Source organism: Heptranchias perlo, unplaced genomic scaffold, assembly GCF_035084215.1.
Source record: "Heptranchias perlo isolate sHepPer1 unplaced genomic scaffold, sHepPer1.hap1 HAP1_SCAFFOLD_240, whole genome shotgun sequence".
NCBI classification, from domain to species: Eukaryota; Metazoa; Chordata; class Chondrichthyes; order Hexanchiformes; family Hexanchidae; genus Heptranchias; species Heptranchias perlo.
In genome coordinates, this window is record NW_027139252.1 from 91,253 (window position 1) to 110,379 (window position 19,127).

Here is a 19,127-nt window from a genome sequence, read left to right on the forward strand (position 1 = left end):
AGACACAAAATGAATCCCACACTCACACACAGTACCAGAGACTGAGAGATACAGAATGAATCCCACTAAACTATCAGGGAATAAGCACAGACCAGGGATCAGGGCCTTTACCCAGTAAACTATCAGAGAGTCAGCACAGACCAGGGATCAGGGCCTTTACCCAGTTAACTATCAGGGAATAAACACAGACCAGGGATCAGGGCCTTTACCCAGTAAACTATCAGAGAATCAGCACAGACCAGGGATCAGGGCCTTTACCCAGTAAACTATCAGAGAGTCAGCACAGACCAGGGATCAGGGCCTTTACCCAGTAAACTATCAGAGAATCAGCACAGACCGGGGATCAGGGCCTTTACCCAGTAAACTATCAGAGAATCAGCACAGACCAGGGATCAGGGCCTTTCACCTGTCGGAGAGAACATTGTATCACAGATCGCTTGTGATAAACCTACACATTCTGATTTACAGCCGTGCATAACAGATGTTTGTAGCTGCGATGGCCGAGTGGTTAAGGCGTTGGACTCGAAATCCCCTGGGGATTTCCTGCGTACGTTCGAATCCTCCTCGCAGCGCGACTTCTTAAAGTTATGTTTACTGCTCAAATAACGATGAACTGGAGTTGACGAACCGTATTCCCTCTCTCAGAGACTCTCCAGCGCGGCTTATGCTTTTAATTCGGAGCCCAATGGTCTCTTGCAAAATTGCGAGACACGTGAAGGAATCTCTCCCAAGCTCCATCTTAAATTCTGCCCGTTCGCAGAACTTGACATTGATCCTATTTCTTCCTATACTTTGATCCCACCTTGTCTCTGTCTCTTGACTCGCTGTGTTTTTCCCTCATGGACTTCTCAGGCTTCGTTGAACGGCCACGGATGATCGAACCTGGAACACCGGCAGTGAAGGGTAAAGATGGAAAGACTGAGACGGGGGGAGTGGCGAGAGGGTGGATTTGGAATTCCTGAGTGACCGCACTGTGAATTTTCCAGATCTGCTTGGAGCACCAATCCCTTCAATTCATCACTTACAGGGACAATTCGATACCCGGTTTCTTTTCCCTGAGCTTGGCGAGATCTTAAAAATTGAAAGCGACCAATATCAGAGCGAACCTCATCACCGACATGATCACAGATACAGAGCGGCCACACTCTGCTTCAGTGAGGGGAAAACCCAGAGCGGTTTCAAGGTTGAATGTAATTGGAAGCAAAGCTCGTTCAATGAAAGTGCAGGTCATTGAGGTGCCTTTAAAGTCCTGATTGTTTGAACTGAATTTCTTTCAAAAGCGCTTGAGATTCAGGTGGAGTGATTTGGGGACTCCTTTTCCCTCTTCTCAAAACTTTGAACCGCAGATCAAGATCCAAAGTCCAGGGCTAAATTAGGGTTTCTCCAGGGTATGAAACATCGAATCAAGAATTATACCCCGACCTCAACGAGCCCAGAAACAAGAACGTGTCACGGACACATTCTCTGAGAGGGCTGTCTGTATGATGAAAAGGCATTTTTGAAAAGACCTCCTGATCAGTTCCGTGTTGGATCCTGAACAAAACACAGCACTGTGTGCTTCTCAAATTCACTAAACACCACGAATTACACAAAGGCACCGCTGGGAGTTGAACCCAGGATCTCCTGTTTACTAGACAGGTGCTTTAACCAACTAAGCCACGGTACCAATTCATGGTAGTGTTTCCCACCTCCTCTCATTAATATCTATCAGCTACACGTCACATTCTGTTGTGGGTTCAGACTGTTTGATCTTTGTCTATTTCACTTGCCCGTTTCCCTGTGAATCCCGATACTGACTGCGTTTCAGGCTGTGTTTATCTTTCTGTGTCCATCAGTGCTTTGATACACGAATGAATATTTGTGCTTGTGTTTGTTTGTTACTTTAAATAAATTAGGGATGGACAATTCTCGCTCTGACACTGAAGAACTAATTGAGCAAATTTCACAGTGAAGTGTTGTTTATTGTGGTGCTGAAACTAAAAAAAATCGTAAAAGGTGCAAAGAGAGAAAACGAGAAAAACTTGTGAATGAAATTAAGGACAACTTTCAAGGTTTTTACACGTATATTAAGAGAAAGAAGGGTGACTAAGAGTAATGTGGGCCCCTTAAAGACAGATGGAGGTGATATTGCAATTGAAAATCAGGAAATGGCAGACTTGCTAAATCCTCACAGAAAAGCATGAGGATAATAAACCAGAGACACGAGGAAAACTGAAAATAAATCAAGGGGATTCAGTGTCAGTAAAATAATGGTATTGGAGAAAACAATTAGACGAAAGATAGACAAATCTCCAGGACCTGATGTTTACCATCCCAGGGGACTAAGGGGAATAGGTGAGGAAATTGTACATGCTTTAGTCATGATCGTTCAAAACTCTCTTGATTCAGGAATTATTCCATGGATTGAAAAATTTCAAATGTCATTCCATTATATATGAAGGGTAGGAGAGATAAAGCAGGAAATTATAGACCGATTCGTCTGACGTCTGTTGTGGGGAAGTTACCAGAATCTGTTATTAGGGAAAGAATGACTGAGCACTTGGATAAACATGAATTGATTAGAGTCAGCATGGATTTGTAAAGTGTAAGTCAAGTCTAACGAAACTAGTTGAACTTTTTGAAGATGTAACTAACGTGGTGAATAATGGAGTGTCTATGGGTGTTATGTGTACATTGACTTCCAGAGGCATTCGTTAAGGTTTAACATCAGAGACTGTTAACAGAAATGAGAACATGTGGAATTCAAAGCAACCCATTGACATGGGGAGGGAGTTGGTTTGGAGGTAGGAGACAGAGAGTAGGGTTAATGGGTATGTACTCAAATTGACAGGATTTGATTAGTGGTGTCCCCCAGGGATCTGTATAAATGAGGCAGATAAAGGAATAGAGAGCCGGATATCCAGGTTTGTCGACGACACCAAGTTAGGGTGCACAGTGAGTAGTGTAGATGGGAGCATAAAGTTATAAAGGGAAATTGATAGATTCAGTGAGTTGGTAAAACTGTGTCAGATGGAACTTACATAGAATTACATCGAATGTACATCACAGAAACAGGCAATTCGGCCCAACCAGACTATACCGGTGTTTATGCTGCAGACGAGCCTCCTCCAACCCCTCTTCATCTAACCCTATGAGCAAACCCGAATATTCCTTTCTCCTCCATGTGTTTATCTCACTTCACCGTAAATGCATCCATGATATTCGCCTTAACTACTCCGTGTGGGAGAGAGCTGCACATTCTAACGCCTCTCTGGATAAATATGTTTCTCTTGAATGCCAGATTGGATTTATTGATGACTATTATATTCATGGCCCGAAGTTCTGACGTCCCCACTCCCAAAAGTACAAACACCTTATCTACATCTGACCGATCAAACCCTTGCATAATCTTAAAGTCCTGTATCAGGTCACCCTCAGCCTTCTCTTTTCGATACAAAAGAGCCCCAGACTGTTCAAAGTTTCAATCTGGGGAAATGTGAGGCCATCCACTTTGGCCCGAAGCAAGATAAATCAGAGTATTTTCAAAATGGTGAGAAGCCAGGAACTGTGGGTGAGCAGAGATACTTCGGGAAATCACGAAGAGTTGGCAGACAGGTGCAAAAAATAATTAAAATGGCTAATGGAATGTCGGCCTTTATCTCAAGGGAACTGGAATTCAAAAGGGTGGAAGTTATGTTAGAATTCTATAAACTCTGCTAAGGCCACATTTAGAGTACGGCATTCAGTCCTGGGCACCAGACCTCAGGAAGGATATATTGGCCTTGCAGGAGGTGCAGCGCAGAAAGACCAGAATGATACCGGGGCTAAAATGTTTAAATTATGAGGGCAAGTTGCGTGGACAAGGTTTGTATTTCCTCGTGTATCGAGGATTAAGTGGTGATGTAATTCAGGTGTTGAAGGTGATTCAATGATCCAATGGTGGGTGTGTGAGTTGGTGCTGAATCGGTCCCCTTCAGTGAAGAGAGGGTCAGCGGGCGCCTGACAGACACGGCTCGGAACGGGACTCGCTTCTCTCCGGCGGCAGCGGCTGGTTTAGAGAGATCTCTCTGTCTGCTGCTGTTACTCCGCCTCCCGCACTCTGGGAGAACCGCGGAGCTCGGTCCTCATTTTTCTCTTATGGATCCGGCTCCATCCGTTTACTGTTGACGGGAGTGCGTCTGAAACCAAGTCAGTCAGAAGCGGGTGCAAATCACAACATAGGCACAGGCCCAAGGACTGGGGACTGGTTTGATATTGGGTCCTTTTTAAGGGATAGGCTGTAGAATGTTTGTATAATAATAATGATCAGAATTAACTTTGATACAATGAAGTTTTTCTCAGTTATTTCCCATTTCCACCCTCACCAGTTTTATACAGTAACAGGTAACAATGTTTGAGGGATGTGATGTCCAGTGTTGGTGGAATCAGTGTAATTTAACTTGATACATTGAAGAATCTCTTGTCCATCCCAGGCTCTTACCTTAGGTTTAGACCCTCACCTAGTTTAAAATCGGTCACTCACTGATATAAATAAACCAGTAACAATCCCGAAACCTCAGCGGGGATATTTGTTCCGATACTTAGTGACGGTCCCAATTTCCACTGAAATTCTCAATCAGCAAATCCCAGAGGCTGTTTCGGGTTTGACAAACTGTGAAACAGATTGTTTTAAAAGCCGGAAAGAGGGAAAAACTGGTGGTTGATATGAAGTGTTATACATTATCTCTTTCTGTTTCAGATTTACAATTTCTCTTTGTGTGTTACTGACAGGAGAGGCTATAACGGAGCCCAGTGACTGGGTAACGAGCTGCACTGAGTCATTGGCCTGTGTTACAGACCGGCTCGTTGGACCTGCTCATTTCGTGAACTCGCTGGTGTCTCAGCACGTGTGATGACTGAGTGAATCCCTTCCCACACACGGAGCAGGTGAACAGTCTCTCAACCAATGGGCATGCGTTGATGTGTCAGCAGTTCATTTCTGCTTTTAAGCTCTTCTCACAGTCACTGCATGAAAAGGTCACTCAATAGTGTGAACAAGTTAATGTTTCAGAAGGTGGGATGATCGAGTGAATCTCTTCCCACACACGGAGCAGGTGAAAAGTCTCTCCCCAGTGTGAGTGCGTCAATGTCTCAGCAGTTCGTTTCTGATTTTAAATCTCTTCCCACAGTCAGAATATTTGAAGGTCACTCAGTGTGAACTCGCTGGTGTTTCAGCAGGGTGGATGACCAAGTGAATCCCTTCCCACACACTGAGCAGGTGAACGGCCCCTCCCCAGTGTGGGTGCGTTGGTGTGTCAGCAGATTAAATTTGCTTTTATACCTCTTCTCACAGTCAGAACATTTAAAAGGTCTCTCATCAGTGTGAAGTCGCTGGTGTGTCAGCAGGGCCGATGAATGAGCGAATCCTTTCCCACACACGGAGCAGGTGAACGGCCTCTCCCCAGTGTGAACTCGCTGGTGTGTCAGCAGGGTCGATGAATGAGCGAATCCCTTCCCACACACGGAGCAGGTGAACGGCCTCTCCCCAGTGTGAACTCGCTGGTGTGACCGAAAGTGTGATGACTGAGTGAATCCCTTCCCACACACGGAGCAGGTGAACGGCCTCTCCCCAGTGTGAGTGCGTTGGTGTTTCAGCAGTTCAATTTTGCTTTTAAAGCTCTTCTCACAGTCAGAACATTTAAAAGGTCTCTCATCAGTGTGAACTCGCTGGTGTGTCAGCAGGTTGGATGACTGAGTGAATCCCTTCCCACACATGGAGCAGGAGAACGGCCTCTCCCCATTGTGAACTCGCTGGTGTGTCAGCAAGGTGGATGAATGACCGAATCCCTTCCCACACACTGAGCAAGTGAACGGCCTCTTCCCAGTGTGAACTCGCTGGTGTGACAGAAAGTGTGATGACCGAGTGAATCCCTTCCCACACACGGAGCAGGTGAACGGCCTCTCCCCAGTGTGAGTGCGTTGGTGTTTCAGCAGTTCAATTTTGCTTTTAAAGCTCTTCTCACAGTCAGAACATTTAAAAGGTCTCTCATCAGTGTGAACTCGCTGGTGTGTCAGCAGGTTGGATGACTGAGTGAATCCCTTCCCACACACGGAGCAGGTGAACGGCCTCTCCCCAGTATGAGTGCGTTGGTGTTCCAGCAGATTCCTTTTGCATTTAAACCTCTTCTCACAGTCAGAACATTTAAAAGGTCTCTCATCAGTGTGAACTCGCTGGTGTGTCAGGAGGCCGGATGACTGAGTGAATCCCTTCCCACACATGGAGCAGGTGAACGGCCTCTCCCCAGTGTGACGGCGTCGATGAGTATCCAGCTCTGAAGGGTAATTGAATCCCTTCCCACAGTCCCCACATTTCCACGGTTTCTCCATGGTCTGGGTGTCCTTGTGTCTCTCCAGGTTGGACGATCAGTTGAAGCCTCGTCCACACACAGAACACGTGTACGGTTTCTCCCCGCTGTGAATGGTGTGATGTTTTTTCAGGCTGTGTAACTGGTTAAAGCTCTTTCCACAGTCAGTGCACTGGAACACTCTCACTCGGGTGTGTGTGTCTCGGTGCTTTTCCACTCACACTGATGTTTGAAATCTTCTCCCACGGATAGAACAGACAAACATTTCTCCTTCCACATTCAAAGGCCGATGATATTCAGGTCCTGATGAATCGAGTGACTCTGTCAGATCTTGACGTGATCTTTGGTTTGAGTTTCCCTCTGTAAATCCTCCCCTGTAAAAGGAGTTGAAAAAAGTTATCACTGTAAGTACAGGATAGAAATTCAGATCAGATAACTCTACTTTCTATGGAACATTATTTCCTCTCTCATTACTCAAAGCTGAAACTCCCCTGTCCCACACACTCTCCCTCCTCCCTGTGCTGAAATCCAAACCCATCGCATCATCTTTCAGTGGCCCTAAACCGTGATTGAAAGGGTGAGAGAGTGAGTGTGAGAGAGTGAGTGTGAGAGAGAGAGTGTGAGAGAGAGAGAGTGTGAGAGAGAGAGAGTGTGAGAGAGAGACAGTGAGAGAGAGAGACAGTGAGAGAGAGAGACAGTGAGAGAGAGAGACAGTGAGAGAGAGAGACAGTGAGAGAGACAGTGTGAGAGAGTGAATGTGAGTACAGCAGTGGGCTCGGTGTGGAGAATGAAGTGGGGCAGGTGGAGCATGTTTCATTGGGGCAGCAGTGATCATAATCTCATTCGGTTCAGAACAGTTATGGAAAAGGACAGGGGACAGTCAAATGTGAAAATTCTGAACTGGATGAGGGCGAATTTCATGAGTTAAAAAGGGATCTTGTCCGTGTGGATTGGAATCAAAAATTGGCAGGCAGAACAGTAATTGAACAATGGGAGGCCTTCAAGGAGGAGTTGGTTTGGGTACAGAGTAGACAGATTCCCACGAGGAGGAAACGAACAGCATCCAAAGCTCGAGCTCCCTGGATGACTGAAGATACAGAGATCACCATTTCTCCTTCATTTACAGACGCTCCCTGACCGAACAACATTTCTAATTCATTTACAGACGCTCCCTGACCGATCACCATTTCTCCTTCATTTACAGACACTCCCTGACCGATCACCATTTTCCTTCATTTACAGACGCTCCCTGACCGATCACCATTTCTCCTTCATTTACAGACGCTCCCTGACCGATCACAATTTCTCCTTCATTTACAGACGCTCCCTGACCGATCACCATTTCTCCTTCATTTACAGACGCTCCCTGATTCGATGAGTCACGAGGTTTGACGCTGACACTGCGCATGCTCGGAGGCCGCGGGCCGTGTGTTGAGTTTCGGGTCTGATCTAAACCGGAGCCCCCGGAGTGTAGAGAGAGAGAGGAGAATGTTCACTGTTTGATATTCGGGCCCGGGGCCGCACTCGGGGTTTGTGAAGCCCCCGCCCCCTCCCCCTCCCCCGGGGGTTTATTAACCCGCTCCCCCCGCCCATCTCTCACCTGTTGCCGACACGATCTCGGCCTCACTCCCCGCCCGCCGCGCATGCTCAGCTCACACTGCCCGGGTGATTGACGGGAGCTCCGGACCAATAGGAAGAGCGGAGAGGGGCTGGAGGACCGAGCGGGCGGTTGGTCCTCCAACCAATGGGAGTGGGTGAGGGGCGGGACTTGCGGCACCGAGTGGGCGGGGCTGCGCCCGGATCTCCCTCATTGGCTGAAACTCTGCATCAATTTTAAACCTGATTGATGTCAAACTCGAGGGAAAAAACTGGACTTTAATAAAGGACAAAGAGGAGGGAATATTGGAGGGAATAACACAGTGTAGGGATAAAATGGATTAATTCAGGACAGACAGCAGGGATTATTGGAGGAAATAACACAGTGTAGGGATAAAATGGATTAATTCAGGACAGACAGCAGGGAATATTGGAGGGAATAACACAGTGTAGGGATAAAATGGATTAATTCAGGACAGACAGCAGGGAATATTGGAGGGAATAACACAGTGTAGGGATAAAATGGATTAATTCAGGACAGACAGCAGGGAATATTGGAGGGAATAACACAGTGTAGGGATAAAATGGATTAATTCAGCACAGACAGCAGGGAATATTGGAGGGAATAACACAGTGTAGGGATAAAATGGATTAATTCAGCACAGACAGCAGGGAATATTGGAGGGAATAACACAGTGTAGGGATAAAATGGATTAATTCAGGACAGACAGCAGGGAATATTGGAGGGAATAACACAGTGTAGGGATAAAATGGATTAATTCAGGACAGACAGCAGGGAATATTGGAGGGAATAACACAGTGTAGGGATAAAATGGATTAATTCAGGACAGACAGCAGGGAATATTGGAGGAAATAACACAGTGTAGGGATAAAATGGATTAATTCAGGACAGACAGCAGGGATTATTGGAGGAAATAACACAGTGTAGGGATAAAATGGATTAATTCAGGACAGACAGCAGGGATTATTGGAGGAAATAACACAGTGTAGGGATAAAATGGATCAATTCAGGACAGACAGCAGGGATTATTGGAGGAAATAACCCAGTGTAGGGATAAAATGGATTAATTCAGGACAGACAACAGGGAATATTGGAGGGAATAACACAGTGTAGGGATAAAATGGATTAATTCAGGACAGACAACAGGGAATATTGGAGGGAATAACACAGTGTAGGGATAAAATGGATTAATTCAGGACAGACAGCAGGGAATATTGGAGGGAATAACACAGTGTAGGGATAAAATGGATTAATTCAGGACAGACAGCAGGGAATATTGGAGGAAATAACACAGTGTAGGGATAAAATGGATTAATTCAGGACAGACAGCAGGGATTATTGGAGGGAATAACACAGTGTCGGGATAAAAAGGATTAATTCAGGACAGACAGCAGGGAATATTGGAGGAAATAACACAGTGTAGGGATAAAATGGATTAATTCAGGACAGACAGCAGGGATTATTGGAGGAAATAACACAGTGTAGGGATAAAATGGATTAATTCAGGACAGACAGCAGGGAATATTGGAGGAAATAACACAGTGTAGGGATAAAATGGATTAATTCAGGACAGACAGCAGGGATTATTGGAGGAAATAACACAGTGTAGGGATAAAATGGATTAATTCAGGACAGACAGCAGGGAATATTGGAGGAAATAACACAGTGTAGGGATAAAATGGATTAATTCAGGACAGACAGCAGGGATTATTGGAGGAAATAACACAGTGTAGGGATAAAATGGATTAATTCAGGACAGACAGCAGGGAATATTGGAGGGAATAACACAGTGTAGGGATAAAATGGATTAATTCAGGACAGACAGCAGGGAATATTGGAGGGAATAACACAGTGTAGGGATAAAATGGATTAATTCAGGACAGACAGCAGGGAATATTGGAGGGAATAACACAGTGTAGGGATAAAATGGATTAATTCAGGACAGACAGCAGGGAATATTGGAGGGAATAACACAGTGGAGGGATAAAATGGATTAATTCAGGACAGACAGCAGGGAATATTGGAGGGAATAACACAGTGTAGGGATAAAATGGATTAATTCAGGACAGACAGCAGGGAATATTGGAGGGAATAACACAGTGTAGGGATAAAATGGATTAATTCAGGACAGACAGCAGGGAATATTGGAGGGAATAACACAGTGTAGGGATAAAATGGATTAATTCAGGACAGACAGCAGGGATTATTGGAGGAAATAACACAGTGGAGGGATAAAATGGATTAATTCAGGACAGACAGCAGGGAATATTGGAGGGAATAACACAGTGTAGGGATAAAATGGATTAATTCAGGACAGACAGCAGGGAATATTGGAGGGAATAACACAGTGTAGGGATAAAATGGATTAATTCAGGACAGACAGCAGGGAATATTGGAGGGAATAACACAGTGTAGGGATAAAATGGATTAATTCAGGACAGACAGCAGGGATTATTGGAGGAAATAACACAGTGTGGGGATAAAATGGATTAATTCAGGACAGACAGCAGGGATTATTGGAGGAAATAACACAGTGTAGGGATAAAATGGATTAATTCAGGACAGACAGCAGGGATTATTGGAGGAAATAACACAGTGTAGGGATAAAATGGATTAATTCAGGACAGACAGCAGGGATTATTGGAGGAAATAACACAGTGTAGGGATAAAATGGATCAATTCAGGACAGACAGCAGGGATTATTGGAGGAAATAACCCAGTGTAGGGATAAAATGGATTAATTCAGGACAGACAACAGGGAATATTGGAGGGAATAACACAGTGTAGGGATAAAATGGATTAATTCAGGACAGACAACAGGGAATATTGGAGGGAATAACACAGTGTAGGGATAAAATGGATTAATTCAGGACAGACAGCAGGGAATATTGGAGGGAATAACACAGTGTAGGGATAAAATGGATTAATTCAGGACAGACAGCAGGGAATATTGGAGGAAATAACACAGTGTAGGGATAAAATGGATTAATTCAGGACAGACAGCAGGGATTATTGGAGGGAATAACACAGTGTCGGGATAAAAAGGATTAATTCAGGACAGACAGCAGGGAATATTGGAGGAAATAACACAGTGTAGGGATAAAATGGATTAATTCAGGACAGACAGCAGGGATTATTGGAGGAAATAACACAGTGTAGGGATAAAATGGATTAATTCAGGACAGACAGCAGGGAATATTGGAGGAAATAACACAGTGTAGGGATAAAATGGATTAATTCAGGACAGACAGCAGGGATTATTGGAGGAAATAACACAGTGTAGGGATAAAATGGATTAATTCAGGACAGACAGCAGGGAATATTGGAGGAAATAACACAGTGTAGGGATAAAATGGATTAATTCAGGACAGACAGCAGGGATTATTGGAGGAAATAACACAGTGTAGGGATAAAATGGATTAATTCAGGACAGACAGCAGGGAATATTGGAGGGAATAACACAGTGTAGGGATAAAATGGATTAATTCAGGACAGACAGCAGGGAATATTGGAGGGAATAACACAGTGTAGGGATAAAATGGATTAATTCAGGACAGACAGCAGGGAATATTGGAGGGAATAACACAGTGTAGGGATAAAATGGATTAATTCAGGACAGACAGCAGGGAATATTGGAGGAAATAACACAGTGTAGGGATAAAATGGATTAATTCAGGACAGACAGCAGGGATTATTGGAGGAAATAACACAGTGTAGGGATAAAATGGATTAATTCAGGACAGACAGCAGGGAATATTGGAGGAAATAACACAGTGTAGGGATAAAATGGATTAATTCAGGACAGACAGCAGGGAATATTGGAGGGAATAACACAGTGTAGGGATAAAATGGATTAATTCAGGACAGACAGCAGGGATTATTGGAGGAAATAACACAGTGTAGGGATAAAATGTATTAATTCAGGACAGACAGCAGGGAATATTGGAGGGAATAACACAGTGTAGGGATAAAATGGATTAATTCAGGACAGACAGCAGGGATTATTGGAGGAAATAACACAGTGTAGGGATAAAATGGATTAATTCAGGACAGACAGCAGGGCATATTGGAGGGAATAACACAGTGTAGGGATAAAATGGATTAATTCAGGACAGACAGCAGGGATTATTGGAGGAAATAACACAGTGTAGGGATAAAATGGATTAATTCAGGACAGACAGCAGGGATTATTGGAGGAAATAACACAGTGTAGGGATAAAATGGATTAATTCAGGACAGACAGCAGGGATTATTGGAGGAAATAACACAGTGTAGGGATAAAATGGATTAATTCAGGACAGACAGCAGGGATTATTGGAGGAAATAACACAGTGTAGGGATAAAATGGATTAATTCAGGACAGACAGCAGGGAATATTGAAGGGAATAACACAGTGTAGGGATAAAATGGATTAATTCAGGACAGACAGCAGGGATTATTGGAGGAAATAACACAGTGTAGGGATAAAATGGATTAATTCAGGACAGACAGCAGGGATTATTGGAGGAAATAACACAGTGTAGGGATAAAATGGATTAATTCAGGACAGACAGCAGGGAATATTGGAGGGAAGAACACAGTGTAGGGATAAAATGGATTAATTCAGGACAGACAGCAGGGATTATTGGAGGAAATAACCCAGTGTAGGGATATAATGGATTTATTCAGGACAGACAGCAGGGAATATTGGAGGGAATAACACAGTGTAGGGATTAAATGGATTAATTCAGGACAGACAGCAGGGAATATTGGAGGGAATAACACAGTGTAGGGATAAAATGGATTAATTCAGGACAGACAGCAGGGAATATTGGAGGAAATAACACAGTGTAGTGATAAAATGGATTAATTCAGGACAGACAGCAGGGATTATTGGAGGAAATAACACAGTGTAGGGATAAAATGGATTAATTCAGGACAGACAGCAGGGATTATTGGAGGAAATAACACAGTGTAGTGATAAAATGGATTCATTCAGGACAGACAGCAGGGATTATTGGAGGAAATAACACAATGTAGGGAAAACATGGATTAATTCAGGACAGACAGGGATTATTGGAGGAAATAACACAGTGCAGGGAAAAAATGGATTAATTCAGGACAGACAGCAGGGATTATTGGAGGAAATAACACAGTGTAGTGATAAAATGGATTAATTCAGGACAGACAGCAGGGATTATTGGAGGAAATAACACAGTGTAGGGATAAAATGGATTAATTCAGGACAGACAGCAGGGATTATTGGAGGAAATAACACAGTGCAGGGAAAAAATGGATTAATTCAGGACAGATAGCAGGGATTATTGGAGGAAATAACACAGTGTAGTGATAAAATGGATTAATTCAGGACAGACAGCAGGGATTATTGGAGGAAATAACACAGTGTAGGGATAAAATGGATTAATTCAGGACAGACAGCAGGGATTATTGGAGGAAATAACACAGTGTAGGGATAAAATGGATTAATTCAGGACAGACAGCAGGGATTATTGGAGGAAATAACACAGTGTAGGGATAAAATGGATTAATTCAGGACAGACAGCAGGGAATATTGGAGGGAATAACACAGTGTAGGGATAAAATGGATTAATTCAGGACAGACAGCACGGATTATTGGAGGAAATAACACAGTGTAGGGATAAAATGGATTAATTCAGGACAGACAGGGATTATTGGAGGAAACAACACAGTGTAGGGATAAAATGGATTAATTCAGGACAGACAGCAGGGATTATTGGAGGAAATAACACAGTGTAGGGATAAAATGGATTAATTCAGGACAGACAGGGATTATTGGAGGAAACAACACAGTGTAGGGATAAAATGGATTAATTCAGGACAGACAGCAGGGATTATTGGAGGAAATAACACAGTGTAGGGATAAAATGGATTAATTCAGGACAGACAGCAGGGATTATTGGAGGAAATAACACAGTGTAGGGATAAAATGGATTAATTCAGGACAGACAGGGATTATTGGAGGAAATAACACAGTGTAGGGAAAAAATGGATGAATTCAGGACAGACAGCAGGGATTATTGGAGGAAATAACACAGTGTAGGGATAAAATGGATTAATTCAGGACAGACAGGGATTATTGGAGGAAATAACACAGTGCAGGGAAAAAATGGATTAATTCAGGACAGACAGCAGGGATTATTGGAGGAAATAACACAGTGTAGGGATAAAATGGATTAATTCAGGACAGACAGCAGGGATTATTGGAGGAAATAACACAGTGTAGTGATAAAATGGATGAATTCAGGACAGACAGCAGGGATTATTGGAGGAAATAACACAGTGTAGTGATAAAATGGATTAATTCAGGACAGACAGCAGGGAATATTGGAGGAAATAACACAGTGTAGGGATAAAATGGATTAATTCAGGACAGACAGCACGGAATATTGGAGGGAATAACACAGTGTAGGGATAAAATGGATTAATTCAGGACAGACAGCAGGGATTATTGGAGGAAATAACACAGTGTAGGGATAAAATGGATTAATTCAGGACAGACAGCAGGGAATATTGGAGGGAATAACACAGTGTAGGGATAAAATGGATTAATTCAGGACAGACAGGGATTATTGGAGGAAATAACACAGTGCAGGGATAAAATGGATTAATTCAGGACAGACAGCAGGGATTATTGGAGGAAATAACACAGTGTAGGGATAAAATGGATTAATTCAGGACAGACAGCAGGGATTATTGGAGGAAATAACACAGTGTAGGGATAAAATGGATTAATTCAGGACAGACAGCAGGGATTATTGGAGGAAATAACACAGTGTAGGGATAAAATGGATTAATTCAGGACAGACAGCAGGGAATATTGGAGGAAATAACACAGTGTAGGGATAAAATGGATTAATTCAGGACAGACAGCAGGGATTATTGGAGGAAATAACACAGTGTAGGGATAAAATGGATTAATTCAGGACAGACAGCAGGGAATATTGGAGGAAATAACACAGTGTAGGGATAAAATGGATTAATTCAGGACAGACAGCAGGGAATATTGGAGGAAATAACACAGTGTAGGGATAAAATGGATTAATTCAGGACAGACAGCACGGAATATTGGAGGAAAGAACACAGTGTAGGGATAAAATGGATTAATTCAGGACAGACAGCAGGGATTATTGGAGGAAATAACACAGTGTATGGATAAAATGGATTAATTCAGGACAGACAGCAGGGAATATTGGAGGAAATAACACAGTGTAGGGATAAAACGGATTAATTCAGGACAGACAGCAGGGAATATTGGAGGAAATAACACAGTGTAGGGATAAAATGGATTAATTCAGGACAGACAGCAGGGAATATTGGAGGAAATAACACAGTTTAGTGATAAAATGGATTAATTCAGGACAGACAGCAGGGAATATTGGAGGAAATAACACAGTGTAGGGATAAAATGGATTAATTCAGGACAGACAGCTGGGATTATTGGAGGAAATAACACAGTGTAGGGATAAAATGGATTAATTCAGGACAGACAGGGGGGATTATTGGAGGAAATAACACAGTTTAGGGATAAAATGGATTAATTCAGGACACACAGGAGGAATTATTGGAGGAAATAACACAGTGTAGGGATAAAATGGATTAATTCAGGACAGACAGGAGGGATTATTGGAGGAAATAGCACAGTGTCGTGATAAAATGGATTAATTCAGGACACACAGCAGGGATTAATGGAGGAAATAACACAGTGTAGGGATAAAATGGATTAATTCAGGACAGACAGGAGGGATTATTGGAGGAAATAGCACAGTGTCGTGATAAAATGGATTAATTCAGGACAGACAGCAGGGATTATTGGAGGAAATAACACAGTGTAGGGTTAAAATGGATTAATTCAGGACAGAGCAGGGATTATTGGAGGAAATAGCACAGGTCTGGAGAGCTGGGACTTGGCCATGAGAGTAATTGAAGGTATGGGAACTGAAATAATCTACAGTGAGAAAGGAGAAAAGGCAAAATAATCGGTAATGAGGACATCAATTAGTCTCTTGTGTTGAATTCATCAAGTAATTGACCCATTCTGTTTGAAAGAAAGTTGATTTATTTGACATCGATCCAGAATATTGAATTTCAGCCCAGTTATTGCGGTTATTAACATCAGCAGAAACAAATCCCAACTTCCAGAATGAGGTTCTGCTGCTGAAACCCTCATCCGTGCCTTTGTTTACCTCCAGACTCGACTATTCCAATGCTCTCCAGGCCCGGCCTTCCACTTTACACCCTCCGTAAACTTGAACCCACAATCTCCAGATCAATAATCAGTCCCATTATTCATTGTGTCACTGGCCCAGGCTGTGGAGAACACGGAGCAGCTCCCACTCCCACAGCACTGCGGTATGAGCAGGTACCGAGTCAGCCTCAGTCATGAGCACTGGAATCCACGAGTCCGGGTGTGTCAAAGGTGCACGGTGAACAATCACCAAAGTGAAACATTTTTGCCGCTTCCCTTCGATACCTCAGCTGGTCGAGCGACAAGACTGTCGTGGAAAATAAGACAAAGTCATCCTTCCGTCATTTGTTCAATTCCTGCTCGAAGGAGAACGCGTGATTTTGCAATAAGCAGCAATTAGTTCAAGGTCGCTCTCTTAACTTTACAGGCACCTCACAGATTAACATGTTGCCATGAAGGCACAGGACGCCTCTTTTCCTTTCTCAAACCTGAAAACTTTCTGTGTCTGCCCAAACAAGGCTGCTCTGCCTCTGCTCACCAGCAGGGAGCGCTTTTGAGCAGCAATACTTCAAAACACTCAGCTCTCGCTTTCAGGCAAAAGAAGTCTTCGATCAGCACCGGACTCCACGAGTCTGAACGTGTCAACAGGCGCACGGTGAACAATCACCAAAGACAGCACTGTTTATCACTTCCCTTCGATAGCTCAGCTGGTAGAGCGGAGGACTGTAGTGAATGAAACAAAATAAAGTCATCCTTAGGTCGCTGGTTCAATTCCGGCTCGAAGGAGTTAGTGTGATTTTGGAATAAGCAGCAATTACCTCAAGGTCACTCTCTGAACTTCACAGGCAGCTCACAGATTAACATGTTGCCACTCAGGCACAAGACACAACTGTTCCTATCCAAAACCTGAAAGCTTTCTGTGTCTGCCCGAGCACGGCTGTTTCACTCGAGCATTTCCCTCTGCTCACCAGCAGGGAGTGCCTTTGAGCAGCAACACTTCAAATCGCCCTCAATTTCAGGCAAAATGGTCTTCGATCAGTCAGTCAGTCAGGGCTCTCGCTGCTCCTCGAGCTCGGGCGGCTGTTGCTTTCCGGTGACCTCGTCTTCCTTCCGAAGGCTCGGGCTCTTCTCAGCATCACTCATGATTACTGCGGCTTCCCGTTCTGCTGTTCCTCACTTGCTGATGCTCGATACCGCCGATTGGAGCAAAGTATTTAATATATTCAGGGAGCGGCAACCCAAGGCAAGATTTCTCTGCTGGTCTTGGAGCAGCTTGAAGGCGAGTGTGAGGCAGGAACTGTGAGGGGCGATTTACAAACAGCAAACGAGGAATTAGCTCAACTGGTGGAGCGCTCACTTGGCCTGTGAGAAGTAGCGGGATCGTTGATTATATTCTCCACTCACCGTTTGTCTTGGGGCAATTATACAGAAACAAGAGTGTTGTCAGTGAGTCCATCGCCCATGGACTTCCTAAACTTCACTGTGTGTTTGGGTACAGAGAGATCAAGGGGCAGCAAATCTTTTGATGTGCTGCAGTCAGCAAAGGTTCTTGATTTTGCGATGCAGCAAAGATGGAAAGATGAGGTGAGAGATGGAAAAAAAGCTTCGTAATCCTTGATGCTTCTCTGAAGATTGAATTCAAGCCCTTCAGATTATGACACTGATGCACTGCTTGCTGCACTGAGAAGGCACTTACCAGGTATGGAGCCAGGCAGCACCACCAAGTAGGACAGCTTGCAAGGTATTGAAGGCCATAACATATTGCATAAAAAAATCGAAGCCAGGTAGGAATCGAACCTAATGCGTTATCCATTGCACCACTGGCCCAGATTATAACGAATTGGTAGCAGTGGGAGGCAGTGGGCATGGCGGAGGTACTAAATAAATACATTGCATCTGTCTTTCCCAAGGAAGAAGACGCTGCCAGAGTGTCAGTAAAGGAAGATGTTGTAGAGATACTGGATTGGCTAAAAATTTATAAAGAGGAGGTTCTGGAAAGGCTGGCTGTACTTAAAGTAGATACGTCATCTGGTCCGGATGGGATGCATCCTCGGTTGCTGAGGGAAGTAACGGTGGAAATTGCAGAGGTACTGGCAAAAAACCTCCAAACATCCTTAGATATGGGGGTGATGCCAGAGGACTGGAGAATTGCAAATGTTACACCCCTGTTCAAGAAAGGGTGAAAGAAAAAATCCAGCAACTGCTGACCAGTCAGTTTAACCTCAGTAGTGGAGAAAGTTCTAGCAACGATAATCCGGGACAGAATTAGCAGTCAATTGGACAAGGATTAGGGAAAGCCAGCACGGATTTGTTAAAGGCAAATCGTGTTTAATTAAATTGATACAGTTTTTTGATGAGGTAACAGAGAGTAGATGAGGGCAATGCAGTTAATGTGGTGTGTATGGACTTCGAAAAGGTGTCAGATAAAGTGGCGTATAATGGGTTTGTCATCAAGATTGAAGCCCATGGAATAAAAGGGGCAGTAGCAGCATGGATACAGAATTGGCTGAATAACAGGAAACAGAGTGTAGTGGTGAACGGTTGTTTTTCGGAATGGAGGGAGGTGTACAGTGGTGTTCCCCAGGGGTCGGTGCTGGGACCACTGCTTTCCTTGATATACATTAATGACTTGGACTTGGGGATACAGGGCACAATTTCCAAATTCTTGCTACCAAAATGCTCCACTTCACTGTCATCTGCATTAAAATTCATCGGCCAATTATACACCCATTTTGCAAGTTTATTAATGTATTTTGTATTTGGTCGCAATCTTCATCAATATTATCCAAACTCCACCCCACCCCGCCAATCTGGTGTCATCTGTAAATTTTGAAATTGTACTTCCGATTCCCGAGTCCAATTCGTTGATGTGAATTGTGAACAGTGGTCCCAGAACCAATCCTTGTGGAGCCCCACTTTCCACCTTATACAGTGTGAGTCGCTACAATTAACCCCACTCTCTGTTTTAGAGCAGGAGTCA

The 19,127-nt window shown here is 43.7% G+C and overlaps 3 non-coding genes across 3 annotated transcripts; 2 read left to right on the plus strand and 1 right to left on the minus strand.

Moving 5' to 3' along the window:
- Positions 1-490: 490 nt before the first annotated feature.
- Positions 491-572, plus strand: trnas-cga (transfer RNA serine (anticodon CGA)). The gene has a single exon. It is a non-coding gene; the product is annotated as a tRNA-Ser (tRNA).
- Positions 573-1,592: 1,020 nt separating this feature from the next.
- trnat-agu (transfer RNA threonine (anticodon AGU)) lies at positions 1,593-1,666 on the minus strand. Its single transcript has one exon. It is a non-coding gene; the product is annotated as a tRNA-Thr (tRNA).
- A 15,173-nt stretch (positions 1,667-16,839) lies between these two features.
- Positions 16,840-16,933, plus strand: trnay-gua (transfer RNA tyrosine (anticodon GUA)). The gene is made up of 2 exons: positions 16,840-16,876; positions 16,898-16,933. It is a non-coding gene; the product is annotated as a tRNA-Tyr (tRNA).
- Positions 16,934-19,127: the final 2,194 nt, after the last annotated feature.